The sequence below is a fragment of the Ambystoma mexicanum genome, chromosome 2q (genome assembly GCF_040938575.1).
Source record: "Ambystoma mexicanum isolate Mex_15411 chromosome 2q, UKY_AmexF1_1, whole genome shotgun sequence".
Taxonomy (NCBI): Eukaryota; Metazoa; Chordata; class Amphibia; order Caudata; family Ambystomatidae; genus Ambystoma; species Ambystoma mexicanum.
In genome coordinates this window covers 1,415,998,080-1,416,014,124 of record NC_090924.1, presented here as the reverse complement: position 1 = coordinate 1,416,014,124, position 16,045 = coordinate 1,415,998,080, and the positions used below count along the sequence as shown (strand labels likewise).

At 51.8% G+C, this 16,045-nt stretch overlaps 1 protein-coding gene across 5 annotated transcripts in view; it reads right to left on the bottom strand.

The window, feature by feature from the left end:
- The window catches only part of SCRN1 (secernin 1), a 185,711-nt gene extending 175,424 nt beyond the window's left edge, over positions 1–10,287 (bottom strand). For 3 of the 5 annotated variants that reach the window (XM_069648918.1, XM_069648919.1, XM_069648921.1), the window contains exon 1: positions 10,039–10,192. The gene's annotated coding sequence lies outside the window, so the exon portion shown is untranslated. Of the gene's footprint in view, positions 1–10,038 lie in introns of all 5 variants that reach the window. The other 2 variants (XM_069648920.1, XM_069648924.1) reach the window with 2 other exon arrangements.
- Between the last annotated feature and the right edge of the window lie 5,758 nt (positions 10,288–16,045).

Here is a 16,045-nt window from a genome sequence, read left to right as displayed (position 1 = left end):
AGGCATGGTGGAAGAACATGATGCATCATTGGCATGGCAGGATGACCTGGTGCATCCTATGCATGGCAGGAAGTCCTGATGCATCCTGGGCATTGTGAAAGGACCTGATGCATCCTACACATGGCAGAAGGACCTGATGCATTCTAAGCATGGCAGGAGGAACGGTGCATCCTAGATATGGAAGGATGACCCAATGCACCCTACACATTGCAGGAGGACCCAATGCACTTGGCATTGTGGAGAGACCTGACGCCCCCTAGGCATTGCGCAGGGACCTGACGCATCCTATTTATGGCAGGAGGACTTGGTGCACCCTAGTCATGGCAGGAGGGTCTAACGCATTTAAGAACTGTAGGGGGAAAGGGCCTGATGCATTCTAGGCCAGGCAGAAGGGCCTTAGGCATCTCAGGCATGGCAGAAGGGCCTGATGCATCCCAGGCATGGTGGAATGGCCTGAGGCATCCCAGGCATGGCAGAAGGGCCTGAGGCATCCCAGGCATGGTAGAAGGGCCTGAAGCATCCTGGGCATGGCAGAAGGGCCTGATGCATCCTAGACATGGCGGAAGGGCCTGATGCATCCTATGCATGGCAGGAGGACCCGATGCATCCTAGGCATGGCAGGAGGACCCGATGCATCCTAGGCATGGCAGGAGGATCCGATGCATCCTATGCATGGCAGGAGGACCTGATGCATCCTAGGCATAGCAGGAGGACTGGATGCTTCCTAGGCATGGCAGGAGGACCTGATGCATCCTAGGCATGGCAGGAGGACAGGATGCTTCCTAGGCATGGCAGGAGGACCGAATGCTTCCTAGGCATGGCAGGAGGACCCGATGCATCCTATGCATGGCAGGAGAACTCGATGCTTCCTAGGCATGGCAGGAGGATCCAATGCATCCTATGCATGGCAGGAGGACCCGATGCAGCCTCAGCATTGTGGAGGGACCTGACGCCCCCTAGGCATTGCGGAGGGACCTGACGAATCCTAGTTATGGCAGAAGGACTTGGTGCACCCTAGTCATGGCAGGAGGACCCGATGCATCCTATGCATGGCAGGAGGACCTGGTGCATCCTAAGCATGGCAGGAGGAACCAATGCGTCCTAGGCATGGCACAAGAACCGGATGCTTCCTAGGCATGGCAGGAGGACCTGATGCATCCTAGGCATGGCAGGAGGACCTGATGCATCCTAGGCATGGCAGGAGGACCTGATGCATCCTATGCATGGCAGGAGGACCTGATGCATTCTATGCATGGCAGGAGGACCTGATGCATCCTATGCATGGCAGGAGGACCTGATGCATCCTAGGCATAGCAGGAGGACTAGATGCTTCCTAGGCATGGCAGGAGGACAGGATGCATCCGAGGCATGGCAGGAGGACAGGATGCTTCCTAGGCATGGCAGGAGGACCGAATGCTTCCTAGGCATGGCAGGAGAACCCGATGCATCCTATGCATGGCAGGAGGACCCGATGCATCCTAGGCATGGCAGGAGAACCCGATGCATCCTATGCCTGGCAGGAGGATCCGATGCAGCCTCAGCATTGTGGAGGGACCTGACGCCCCCTAGGCATTGCGCAGGGACCTGACGAATCCTAGTTATGGCAGGAGGACTTGGTGCACCCTAGTCATGGCAGGAGGGCCTGTCGCATTTAAGGACTGTAGGAGGAAAGGGCCTGATGCAGTCTATGCCAGGCAGAAGGGCCTGATGCATCCCAGGCATGGTGGAATGGCCTGATGCATCATCTGCATCACAGGAGGAACTGATGCATCCTCGTCATGGCTGGTGAACCTGATTCATCCTCTGCATGGCAGAAGGACCTGGTGCATTCTAAGCATGGCAGGAGGAACCAATGCGTCCAAGGCATGGCACAAGAACCGGATGCATCCTAGGCATGTCAGGAGGACCCAAGGCCACGTAGGCATGGCAGGAGGACCCAAGGCATCCTAGGCATGGCAGGAGGACCTGGTGCATCCTATGCATGGCAGGTGGACCTGATGCATCCTACGTATGGCAGGTGGACCTGATGCATCCTACGTATGGCAGGAGGACCTGATGCATCCTCCGCATCGCAGGAGGACCTGAGGCATCCTCGGCATGGCTAGTGAACCTGATGCATCCTAGGCATGGTGGAAGGACATGATGCATCCTAGGCATGGCAGGAGCACCCAAGGCCACGTAGGCATGGCAGGAGGACCCAAGGCATCCTAGGCATGGCAGGAGGACCTGGTGCATCCTATGCATGGCAGGTGGACCTGATGCATCCTACGTATGGCAGGAGGATCTGATGCATCCTCCGCATCGCAGGAGGACCTGATGCATCCTCAGCATGGCTAGTGAACCTGATGCATCCTAGGCATGGTGGAAGGACATGATGCATCCTAGGCATGGCAGGAGGACCTGATGCGTCCTGCGCATTGTGAAAGGACCTGATGCATCCTACACATGGCAGAAGGACCTGATGCATTCTAAGCATGGCAGGAGGAACGGTGCATCCTAGATATGGAAGGATGACCCAATGCATCCTACACATTGCAGGAGGACCCAATGCACTTGGCATTGTGGAGAGACCTGACGCCCCCTAGGCATTGCGCAGGGACCTGACGCATCCTATTTATGGCAGGAGGACTTGGTGCACCCTAGTCATGGCAGGAGGGTCTAACGCATTTAAGAACTGTAGGGGGAAAGGGCCTGATGCATTCTAGGCCAGGCAGAAGGGCCTGAGGCATCCCAGGCATGGCAGAAGGGCCTGATGCATCCTAGGCATGGCAGAAGGGCCTGATGCATCCTGGGCATGGCAGAAGGGCCTGATGCATCCTATGCATGGCAGGAGGGCCTGATGCATCCTCGGCATGGCTAGTGAACCTGATGCATCCTAGGCATGGTGGAAGGACATGATGCATCCTAGGCATGGCAGGAGGACCTGATGCATCCTGGGCATTGTGAAAGGACCTGATGCATCATACACATGGCAGAAGGACCTGGTGCATTCTAAGCATGGCAGGACGAACCAATGCTTCCTAGGCATGGCACAAGAACCGGATGCATCCTAGGCATGGCAGGAGGACCCAAGGCATCCTAGGCATGGCAGAAGGACCTGATGCATCCTCTGCATCGCAGGAGGACCTGATGCATCCTCGGCATGGCTGGTGAACCTGATGCATCCTAGGCATGGTGGAAGAACATGATGCATCATTGGCATGGCAGGATGACCTGGTGCATCCTATGCATGGCAGGAAGTCCTGATGCATCCTGGGCATTGTGAAAGGACCTGATGCATCCTACACATGGCAGAAGGACCTGATGCATTCTAAGCATGGCAGGAGGAACGGTGCATCCTAGATATGGAAGGATGACCCAATGCACCCTACACATTGCAGGAGGACCCAATGCACTTGGCATTGTGGAGAGACCTGACGCCCCCTAGGCATTGCGCAGGGACCTGACGCATCCTATTTATGGCAGGAGGACTTGGTGCACCCTAGTCATGGCAGGAGGGTCTAACGCATTTAAGAACTGTAGGGGGAAAGGGCCTGATGCATTCTAGGCCAGGCAGAAGGGCCTTAGGCATCCCAGGCATGGCAGGAGGGCCTGATGCATCCCAGGCATGGTGGAATGGCCTGAGGCATCCCAGGCATGGCAGAAGGGCCTGAGGCATCCCAGGCATGGCAGAAGGGCCTGAAGCTTCCCGGGCATGGCAGAAGGGCCTGATGCATCCTGGGCATGGCAGAAGGGCCTGATGCATCCTAGACATGGCGGAAGGGCCTGATTCATCCTATGCATGGCGGAAGGGCCTGATTCATCCTATGCATGGCAGGAGGACCTGATGCATCCTAGGCATGGCAGGAGGACCCGATGCATCCTAGGCATGGCAGGAGGACTGGATGCTTCCTAGGCATGGCAGGAGGACTGGATGCTTCCTAGGCATGGCAGGAGGACCCGATGCATCCTAGGCATGGCAGGAGGACCCAATGCATCCTAGGCATGGCAGGAGGATCCGATGCATCCTATGCATGGCAGGAGGACCTGATGCATCCTAGGCATAGCAGGAGGACTGGATGCTTCCTAGGAATGGCAGGAGGACCTGATGCATCCTAGGCATGGCAGGAGGACAGGATGCTTCCTAGGCATGGCAGGAGGACCGAATGTTTCCTAGGCATGGCAGGAGGACCCAATGCATCCTATGCATGGCAGGAGAACTCGATGCTTCCTAGGCATGGCAGGAGGACCCAATGCATCCTATGCATGGCAGGAGGACCCGATGCAGCCTCAGCATTGTGGAGGGACCTGACGCCCCCTAGGCATTGCGTAGGGACCTGACGAATCCTAGTTATGGCAGAAGGACTTGGTGCACCCTAGTCATGGCAGGAGGACCTGATGCATCCTATGCATGGCAGGAGGACCCGATGCATCCTATGCATGGCAGGAGGACCCGATGCATCCTATGCATGGCAGGAGGACCTGGTGCATCCTAAGCATGGCAGGAGGACCTGGTGCATCCTAAGCATGGCAGGAGGAACCAATGCGTCCTAGGCATGGCACAAGAACCGGATGCTTCCTAGGCATGGCAGGAGGACCTGATGCATCCTAGGCATGGCAGGAGGACCTGATGCATCGTATGCATGGCAGGAGGACCTGATGCATCGTATGCATGGCAGGAGGACCTGATGCATCCTAGGCATAGCAGGAGGACTGGATGCTTCCTAGGCATGGCAGGAGGACAGGATGCATCGAGGCATGGCAGGAGGACAGGATGCTTCCTAGGCATGGCAGGAGGACCGAATGCTTCCTAGGCATGGCAGGAGAACCCGATGCATCCTATGCATGGCAGGAGGACCCGATGCATCCTAGGCATGGCAGGAGGACCCGATGCATCCTAGGCATGGCAGGAGGACCCGATGCATCCTAGGCATGGCAGGAGAACTCGATGCATCCTATGCATTGCAGGAGGAACCGATGCATCCTATGCATGGCAGGAGGACCCGATGCAGCCTCAGCATTGTGGAGGGACCTGACGCCCCCTAGGCATTGCGCAGGGACCAGACGAATCCTAGTTATGGCAGGAGGACCTGTCGCATTTAAGGACTGTAGGAGGAAAGGGCCTGATGCAGTCTATGCCAGGCAGAAGGGGCTGATGCATCCCAGGCATGGTGGAATGGCCTGATGCATCATCTGCATCACAGGAGGAACTGATGCATCCTCGTCATGGCTGGTGAACCTGATTCATCCTCTGCATGGCAGAAGGACCTGGTGCATTCTAAGCATGGCAGGAGGAACCAATGCGTCTAAGGCATGGCACAAGAGCCGGATGCATCCTCTGCATCGCAGGAGGACCTGATGCATCCTCGGCATGGCTGGTGACCCTGATGCATCCTAGGCATGGTGGAAGAACATGATGCATCATTGGCATGGCAGGAGGACCTGATGCATCCTGGGCATTGTGAAAGGACCTGATGCATCCTACACATGGCAGAAGGACCTGATGCATTCTAAGCATGGCAGGAGGAACGGTGCATCCTAGATATGGAAGGATGACCCAATGCATCCTACACATTGCAGGAGGACCCAATGCACTTGGCATTGTGGAGAGACCTGACGCCCCCTAGGCATTGCGCAGGGACCTGACGCATCCTATTTATGGCAGGAGGACTTGGTGCACCCTAGTCATGGCAGGAGGGTCTAACGCATTTAAGAACTGTAGGGGGAAAGGGCCTGATGCATTCTAGGCCAGGCAGAAGGGCCTGAGGCATCCCAGGCATGGCAGAAGGGCCTGATGCATCCTATCCATGGCAGAAGGGCCTGATGCATCCTAGGCATGGCAGAAGGGCCTGATGCATCCTAGACATGGCGGAAGGGCCTGATGCATCCTATGCATGGCAGGAGGACTGGATGCTTCCTAGGCTTGGCAGGAGGACCCGATGCATCCTAGGCATGGCAGGAGGACCCGATGCATCCTAGGCATGGCAGGAGGACCTGATGCATCCTATGCATGGCAGGAGGACCCGATGCATCCTAGGCATGGCAGGAGGACCGGATGCATCCTAGGCATGGCATGAGGACCGGATACTTCCTAGGCATGGCAGGAGGACCTGATGCATCCTAGGCATGGCAGGAGGACCCGATGCATCTTAGGCATGGCAGGAGAACCCGATGCATCCTAGGCATGGCAGGAGAACCCGATGCATCCTAGGCATGGCAGGAGAACCCGATGCATCCTAGGCATGGCAGGAGGACCCGATGCATCCTATGCATGGCAGGAGGACCTGATGCATCCTACACATGGCAGAAGGACCTGATGCATTCTAAGCATGGCAGGAGGAACGGTGCATCCTAGATATGGAAGGATGACCCAATGCATCCTACACATTGCAGGAGGACCCAATGCACTTGGCATTGTGGAGAGACCTGACGCCCCCTAGGCATTGCGCAGGGACCTGACGCATTCTATTTATGGCAGGAGGACTTGGTGCACCCTAGTCATGGCAGGAGGGTCTAACGCATTTAAGAACTGTAGGGGGAAAGGGCCTGATGCATTCTAGGCCAGGCAGAAGGGCCTGAGGCATCCCAGGCATGGCAGAAGGGCCTGATGCATCCTAGACATGGCAGAAGGGCCTGATGCATCCTATGCATGGCAGGAGGACTGGATGCCTCCTAGGCTTGGCAGGAGGACCCGATGCATCCTAGGCATGGCAGGAGGACCCGATGCATCCTAGGCATGGCAGGAGGACCTGATGCATCCTAGGCATGGCAGGAGGACCCGATGCATCCTAGGCATGGCATGAGGACTGGATACTTCCTAGGCATGGCAGGAGGACCTGATGCATCCTAGGCATGGCAGGAGGACACAATGCATCCTAGGCATGGCAGGAGAACCCGATGCATCCTATGCATGGCAGGAGAACCCGATGCATCCTAGGCATGGCAGGAGGACCTGATGCATCCTAGGCATGGCATGAGGACTGGATACTTCCTAGGCATGGCAGGAGGACCTGATGCATCCTAAGCATGACAGGAGGACTCGATCCATCCTATGCATGGCAGGAGGACCCGATGCATCCTAGGCATGGCAGGAGAACCCGATGCATCCTAGGCATGGCAGGAGGACCCGATGCATCCTATGCATGGCAGAAGGACCCGATGCATCCTAGGCATGTCAGGAGGACCCAATGCATCCTAGGCATGGCAGGAGGACCCAATGCATCCTAGGCATGGCAGGAGGACCCGATGCATCCTAGGCATGGCAGGAGGACCTGATGCATCCTAGGCATGGCAGGAGGACCCGATGCATCCTAGGCATGGCAGGAGGACCCGATGCATCCTAGGCATAGTGCATGTGTGTCATGAAACATACTTTGGTGCAGAAGCTCCAGCAGCAGATCCGCCCCCCCACACTATGCAGATAAAATGTGCAAATGCATTTTATTTTGAAACATGCTTATTTTTAAATAGTGATATTTTCAAATAGTAGCCAAGCGACCACGCCCACTCTCATCACCCTGCAATCACAGGGATGGGCACCATCACTGAACCACAGTCAAGGCCTGCAGGGCTGGGTCAGAGTCAGTAGCATGTTAAAGCACTCCTTCCTGGCAGCCAGGCGACCCCCACATGACTCTGGCATCTCTGGGGGAAGCAATGAGGGGGCGAACCACCACCACCATGGGGCCCAGAGAGCATAAGGCCATGAAGAATCTCGAAGGTGATAGTGCCCAGGGCAGGCACACATGTATTGGGGGAGCGCTGATGTATGGGCGATGTCTGGACACTGGAAGGAGCAGGGATGTCTGGACACTGGAAAGGGCAGGGATGTCTGAACACTGGAAAGGGCAGGGATGTCTGGAGAGTGGAAAGGGCACGGATGTCTGGACACTGGCAGGGACGTCTGGAGACTGGAAAGGGCATGGATGTCTGGACACTGGAAGGAACAGCGATATTCCGGGAGGATAGTTCAGCGGCAACGTGTTCGCTTTGGAAGCAAGACGACACGAAGCAACACAGGTTCGATCCCCCGGTCCAGGCTTAGAAACCTCTGGGTATTAAGCGCGTTATAAATACACAACTAAGACAAAAAAACTATTACGCAACTAAAAAATAAACAATTCCTCTAACAGCGCCTCGATGCCCGCGGGCTGTGTGAGTGCTTTAAAAAGGCAAAATAAATAAATGTCTGGACACTGGAAGGGGCAGGGATGTCTGAGCAGTGGTGGAGGCAGTGGTGACTGAAAACTGGAAGATGCAGTGAGGTCTGTATCCAGTGCTTAATTTGTAAGACAATAAGTGTCACTGCCCAAATATTTTACAGCATGCCTGGGACACTGTGGGTGGGCAGTTCCCCACCACTGCTGCCACCACCCTCAGCTGCTCCCCACAGTAGCGACACCTTTGGGGTTAAACTACAGCTCGTACCTGCTCACTGGGACTGATGGATGCCCTGACTCTCATCACTTCATAATTAAAGCGAGTCTGAGACCATAAGGGCCAGGGCTGAGCCCTGACAAACAGCCCCACATGTTAAGCCCTGTCTGTACATTGTGGTGTGAGGTAGGGTCCCCTGCACACGAACAGGAATACCTGCACACTGGGAGAGGCGGCTGGGATATCTGGAGACCAGGGGTGGGATGGGGCAGTGTGTGGCAGAGGTGTCTCTCTGCAGTGTGTGGCAGGGAGGCCTGGTGGTGAAGACACTGGAGGCAGGGGCGGCTGCAAACAGGTAGAGGCAGCGAGGTCTGTGCAGGGGGAGAGGGCGCGACATCTGAACACCGGGATGGCATTGGGCAGTGCTGACTGGGCAATGTGTGGCAGGGAGGTCTGGGCAGTGTGTGGCAGGGATGGGGTGGCGTATGGGCACCTGTGCATGGGGTATCTAGACACCCAGAGAGGGCAGGAATACCTGCACATTTGGGGAGGGATTGGACAGTGGTGTCTGGGCAGTGTGTGGAAGGGATGGGGTGGCGTGTGGGCACCTGTGCATGGGGTATCTAGACACACAGAGAGGGCAGGAATACCTGCACATTTGGGGCGGGATTGGACAGTGGTGTCTGGGCAGTGTGTGGCAGGGATGGGGTGGCGTGTGGGCACCTGTGCACGGGGTATCTAGACACACAGAGAGGGCAGGAATACCTGCACATTTGGGGAGGGATTGGACAGTGGTGTCTGGGCAGTGTGTGGCAGGGATGGGGTGGCGTGTGGGCACCTGTGCACGGGGTATCTAGACACACAGAGAGGGCAGGAATACCTGCACATTTGGGGAGGGATTGGGCAGTGTTGCCTGGGCAGTGTGTGGGCACCGGGTATCTAGACACACAGAGAGGGCAGGAATACCTGCACATTTGGGGAGGGATTGGGTGGTGTTGCCTGGGCAGTGTGTGGGCACGGGGTATCTAGACACACAGAGAGGGCAGGAATACCTGCACATTTGGGGAGGGATTGGGTGGTGTTGCCTGGGCAGTGTGTGGGCACGGGGTATCTAGACACACAGAGAGGGCAGGAATACCTGCACATTTGGGGAGGGATTGGACAGTGGTGTCTGGGCAGTGTGTGGCAGGGATGGGGTGGCGTGTGGGCACCTGTGCACGGGGTATCTAGACACACAGAGAGGCCAGGAATACCTGCACATTTGGGGAGGGATTGGGCGGTGTTGCCTGGGCAGTGTGTGGGCACGGGGTATCTAGACACACAGAGAGGGCAGGAATACCTGCACATTTTGGGAGGGATTGGAGGACAGTGGTGTCTGTAAAGTCGTGGACAGGGAGGTCTGGGTTGTGTTTGGCAGTGAAGGCAGTCACTTCTATAAAGTGGAGGCACGGTTGTCTGGACACTGGGGGGGGGGGGGACAGCGATGACTGGGAGCAGCGAGGCGGAGGTTTGCATGGACTCTGCAGGGTGGGGTTGTTCAGGGCTGCACGGACAGCCCGAGTTCTGGCAGTTCTGCTGCATAGCCAGGGGCTCCCCGGCATCTTTACACTCAGTGACCTCAGTGACCTCGCTGACCCCTCGTCCACCTACCATGACCTTAATTCGCCCCACTCTCCTCCTCACCTGTCCCCGGCTCGCCGCCTTGCGCTGCTCCTTTTGCCGGCCGCGCGCGTGCCTGAGGCCCTGCCCTAGACCCGCGCTCCCGAGGCTAGTCCTAGCTCGCCTCCGTCGTGGATGCTCTGCGCACGCGCACTGGCCCTCCCTCCATCCTTAGTTGCATACAGAGTAAGGCTCACGCAGACGGGACCGAGGGACATCCGTGGCAAAGGGCAGGGGGCGGGGGCGCTTGGATTATGTAAATGGCGGCGGGGGAGGAGAGGGGCTGCCTGGTGAGCTATTATTGGGACAAACCAACAAAACAGTCAAACGCTCAATAAAATGTGTCATCCATTCACAAATTGAAAAGTGTGACCTTTCACAACAAACGATTGAAATACTAAGCTGCGGGGAAGTATTGTGAATGTATCCTCTTTAGAGCACATTGGGCAAGTACCTTCAGCTAAACTACCCGCTTCGCAGTAGCAGTCTGAGCATGGAGACTGGCCACAGAGTGATACAGAGGGACACGTGTGGCAAAGAAGGGGAAACATTGGGCCACTTCGGGTATGGCAATCGGGGCAAATATGCGACATAGGATTCAAAAGAGTCAACTATGGCAATGGAAGGGCAATAGAGGACATTCATTAGGGAATGAAGGAGGTCAAACCAGAGCACAAAAAGGGCGCTTAGGGTTATAATTGTGACACCGAGTGACCCATGGCACAGAACGTGTAGGGTAGCACAAGGTACACAGGATATTGGACACAAGCAGGGACATCATTTCACCAAAATGCCAGGGGTAGGGGAAGAGACATCACACCACCCTTGACCTCTGATGACATCACGAGAAGTGATGTTATTTGACACCTTGACAAAACAGGCAGTGGCATCACATAGCATTGTTCCTAGGTACACTACAAAAAATATGGTTACGGTATCACTGTAATGTGATAATCATTTCATACAAGAATGGACCACCATATTCTTCGTTAAAGGAATGGTTCGGTCAAAATTTTGTATTGCCCCTATGGGTCGGCCATGTGTTTTTAAGCCTAAATCGCTCGATTTTAGAAACATTTCCTATGGACCTTACCCAAGTTTTCGTCCATTAAACGCACGCGAAAACAGGCACCAGGCAGCCGCCATTTTGTGATAATCCTATCACTTGCCCCATCGCCCTGGCTGACCTGCTTTTGCGGCACTAAATCATATCCCCCGCCCCTGAGCCTGTCATTATCAAAACATTCATATTCCCCGCCTCTCTCCGTGACGTTACTGTGCTGCGTAGGCAAACGCGCCCAGTCGTCTTCTACGCGACTTCACACAGAACCCGGACACCAACACAGATCAACTCACAACACAGTACTGCACTTTAAAATCAAACAGCAACACGGTAAATTTGGTAAAGTACATTTATTTGACATTAAATGTTTATAGAATATTCAGCAATTGCCATATGAACTCCAAAAGTCATTTATTTTCTTTTATCTCTATCCGCAAATCCGTAAAAGTTTATCGTGGGTCACACGCTGTTCCTTTATGGTACACAGGGTGTTGGTTTTCGTTCAAAGAAGCACTTTTGTCGCACATTGAACCGCAAGGCTGTTCCATCAAGTAGGCACTAGGCCAGCGTAAAGGTGGATATGTTGCTTCTAGCCGCTAGTACCGCATAAGGGCATATGGGCCCGTGGCAATCGTCCCATAAGATCATCAGGATTGTGCAGTTGTTTACATTAAGCTGCAGCTGGTGGTTAAAAAAAACATCTGCCGGTGTCTGAAACTGGTGGCAGTGGCAAAAGGGAAGGATATACCTGTTTTGAAAACATAAAATTTATAATTAGTCTCGCCGGCCGATCTTTATTAATATTATTCATTTTATTTATTACGGCTGAGCTGAAACTATTTGCTTTCAAGGATAGTGCAATGGAGTATGTTCGGCTCTAAAATCAATGCGAAAACTAACAAAATAAATCGAGGTTAGTACACAATGAGAAACAACTTTTTTGTCTACATGCGTGTGGAATGTGGACCTGCATGGCCATGTGCCCGCTACAAGGATGATCCCACAAAGTTTTCAAAGCTCTTCATTATTCATTTATTCATGCATCCATTCATTAATTCTTCATTCCGGTATAAAAGCGTCTAAAGAGTTACTTACATTATATTTGCAATTTCCATTGTGTCTCTGCATAATGCAGTCTGTAAATCCCACTGTGCTCTTGACAACGATTTTTCGTATACTGAACTAACATGAAACTCTGTCTAGTTTCAGAATTTTCTGCCTTATTGTCTCTTACGTTATTGCCCACCTCCTTCAAATGAAGTTCTTTTGGCATGGTTCCTGTCTCTCAAGGTCAAAAAACAATAGAACCTTATACTCCCAGTGCGAGTTGTGGGCCTCTCCAGGGAGCGAGCTGAAAATCAAAGCCGCTGACCTTCACTAGAAATGAGCATACATTCTTTCTTTGCAACATCCCGTAGTAAAGCTATCTATGAGAACCTGAAGTTTCGAATCCATCTATGTAGTGCGCCTCAATGTGCAAATGCGAACTGACTTCTCTCCCATCTGCAACGGCTCGCTTGGCGCGTTCTAAGGCCCCCAATTTTGTCCTCGTTGTCTGTGAGCTTTGAAGCCCCAAAGAACCATAACTATTGAGACTTTTAATTTTTTGGGGAAGGTCAGGGAAAGTATAAAGTACCCGAGGAGTTGAGTTGAAAGTGAGATTTATTGTTTGTTTGTTTTATTATTTGCAATACGCAAGCCTCCCCTCGGTTAACAGTGCCCAGCATTTAGAAGAGATTGCGAAAATTAGTTGCATCAACAAAAATATATACATAGACATATAGACAAGGTCAGCAATATGAGGTGAAAAGAGAGAGAATTCAAAGATGACACCCAGGTTGTTCGGCACCCAGGATGGTGAAGGTAGGGGTTAGGGTTAGCATACTTTGTATGCACACTTTACAATAACATTTATTTACAAAAAGACAATCGTATTACAATTATTTAAACCGGGATTTGTACTTCACAACTAGCTCTCCTTTGGGTGGACATGGCACAGTGGCAATGTTGGGTGGCAATGGATCAGTGCTCTGCACAGAAACGTTCAAAATTCCATATCTGTGCTTCTCTAATACAGCAACAATAAGGCTTTTGACAATGTCGAACTCCATTTCCTCATAGACTGGTTTGATCACCCATTGCTTACTTCTTTTTGAAAAGGCCTTAGTGTAGCGAGGCATCCTTACATTACCCTTAGTCCCAGGTTGTTCACAGCCGAGATTCTTGTTATGGGCCAAGACCGCTAGTAGAGTCCTATGTTTAATGCCCTGTATGCTGAAATGCAAGCGCTTTGGCCTGTACTTTAGGCACATATTGTGGAACACCTCCAAAAATCCTGTGTGACAGAATTCTGTCAGTCCCCTCAAATCTCTTGATAGAGTTTGTCGAAAACAATCTTCTCAATGGCTTTGTGTGTCGGTGAAGATGGAATCAACCACTTCTTCTTCCGTGCCTCCACTGGGGATAAAGGGCCATGTTCACATTGGTGGAAATGTAGGTTTTCTGACCAGCGGTGCACATTGTCTTGGCAATTGAAACGTGTCTATCGTGGCTATGAGGTCGATGTGCATTCCCCTCGATTGCAGATAGTCCACTGATTTTATAAATCCTAGTTTCTCCATGGCCACTGAGGATGTACATTGTGTTACCTGCACGACCACCAAACTCACAATTTTCTTACTATCCATGTCCTGAAAGTGGTAGGTGCAGTACTTGGGCAGAAAATCCAGGGCTGTCGCACTGTCCATCGCCGGCTAGCCTGAATCGTTTGCCTTCGAATGTACTTGCTAGAGACAACTGTTCAATTTTCCAAGCATCACTAATGGCCGGAAACAGATAATCATGTTGGTATTTGTAGTACTGCGTTTTTTAAATGAAATGGAGTCCCACAAACTGAAAGAAAGACTTTAACTTTCTAAAACTGGAGCCACTAAAAAGTGATGCAGCGGCACACAGTAGATTGCCTGCTGGTAGTTTCCCCAGCATCGGTTGTGCAGACCATGAGAACGTATGATGTAATCTACAGGCGGCATGTATTGTGACGTTACTGCCTTGTTTTTGACGAGTCACAGGAATCAATGGCTTCCCACATACTTTCCCTCTGACGGAATGCCCTCATTTCACCATACTTATAATATCCATCAAACAACTATCGAATTCTATGTATTTGTCCTCTTTCATTAGACTGTCATCCTGCGTCAAAGTTGTTTCGGTCTGTGACGTTGAGGACATATCACCACATTTGAAAGAAATATCGCTGCTATCAAATTCTGATGCGTCGGTGAATGCTGCTGCTGGTTCATTCTCTGTCATTTCAACATCTGCTACCTCAACATTGATGGGAGAACACAACAATGTCGACAGCTTTTTTGGTGGCAATTTTTTGGCGGCTGTAGATTGTGTGAATTGATCTGCGACTACTTCAAAGCTAGCTTCAATACATCCAGTATCATGTTGTTGCAGTGGTGCGGTCATACTGTAGAAATGGTGCAATACAACTTTGCCGGATTCTCCGGACACATTCATTTCATTTTCTGTACATTGGACATGAGCATCCCGAGTCTCAACACGCTGCGTCTGAATTAATAGTTCCTCCATAGCCTCCATAGTGTAAATGGTCTGACAAGCAACATCTCTCATTCGCTTCACTGTCTGTGTATGTATAGTTCGTAGACCCACGGGTAACTAGAGGACAGATTGGAAAAGGGATGTTCAGTTTAAACACAAGATGAAGTATAGTACAATTGACTTGAAAAAAACATAAAATAGTCCCAGCACAAAAAAAATTCTAAAGTTATGAACTGTTTGTAACTAACCTTATTTATGTTTCTTTTCTTTGCAACTTTTTTGACTCAACCTTCAACATCTGCACACTGTTGCTCCGATACGTATCCGCATGTCTCCCCTTCCTCTTGCGCTGCAACGACTATATTTTCTGTATCCGCATAGACAGCACGGAATGAGGCTCCATCGACTCCCTGAAACATAGTATTTTCATTATTGTGTATCAAAATATTGTTAGCATAAAACACACGTGAGGACGAACACACATGTACATCTCAATAGCCAAACACGATTTAAACATTGTGTGGAACAATAAAACGACAAGTATTCGACCAGTGATGATCTATTTCGATGGAGCTGTCAGTATCCATACCTCTGGCTCTGCATGGACTGCCATGAATGGTTGTATTGGAGAGGAGGCATCAGCATCTCCCTGAAACACGGTACTTGCGTTAGTATGGTTTTCAATATTGTAAACATAACACACACTTGGGGTCGATGGCACATGTACATCTAAAGAGATAACCACAAATGTTGCATTGTCTAAAAGAATCAAGGAATATTTAAATATGATCAGATTTAATCGACTTATTTCTCCGATTTCTTTACATCTGCATCATCTAAATGGGATCTTGTGATAGTAGTGGAAGCTCCATCGTCTCCCTGAAACACAGTACTTGCGTTAATAGGGAAGAAAGTATAGCAAATGGAATCACGTTATATGATCACGCTCGATGGAGCTGTCAGTATCCATACCTTGTGCTGCTGAAGAATATCTAGGGCTGTTGTCAATGTGGTGCGCACTTCCGAAAGCTGTTGCGCCGATTCCTATCCGCATGGTCCCGCTTCCACCGGAATTACTTGAATGTCAGGCTCTGCATCAAGTGTGTGGGTTGACGATTCAACAACTGCCTGAAACATAGTATTTGCATTAGTAAGGATTACAATATTGAAAACACAACACACGCTTGGTGTCAGGAATCAAATATGGGGCCAAGGAAGGCGTTTTTTGTATCCAAAAAGGTGCTAAGTAGCTAAAGACTACACTTCCCAGCATGCTTTGGGAATTATGTAGTCCTTAGCGTTCGTGCGACACGCCAGCTGGTTCTGATTGAGGGCTGGTCAGCTTGCTTAAAAAACCGCCGCCGCCCGTGCCTCAGTGCAGGTAATTACAGATTGTCTGCA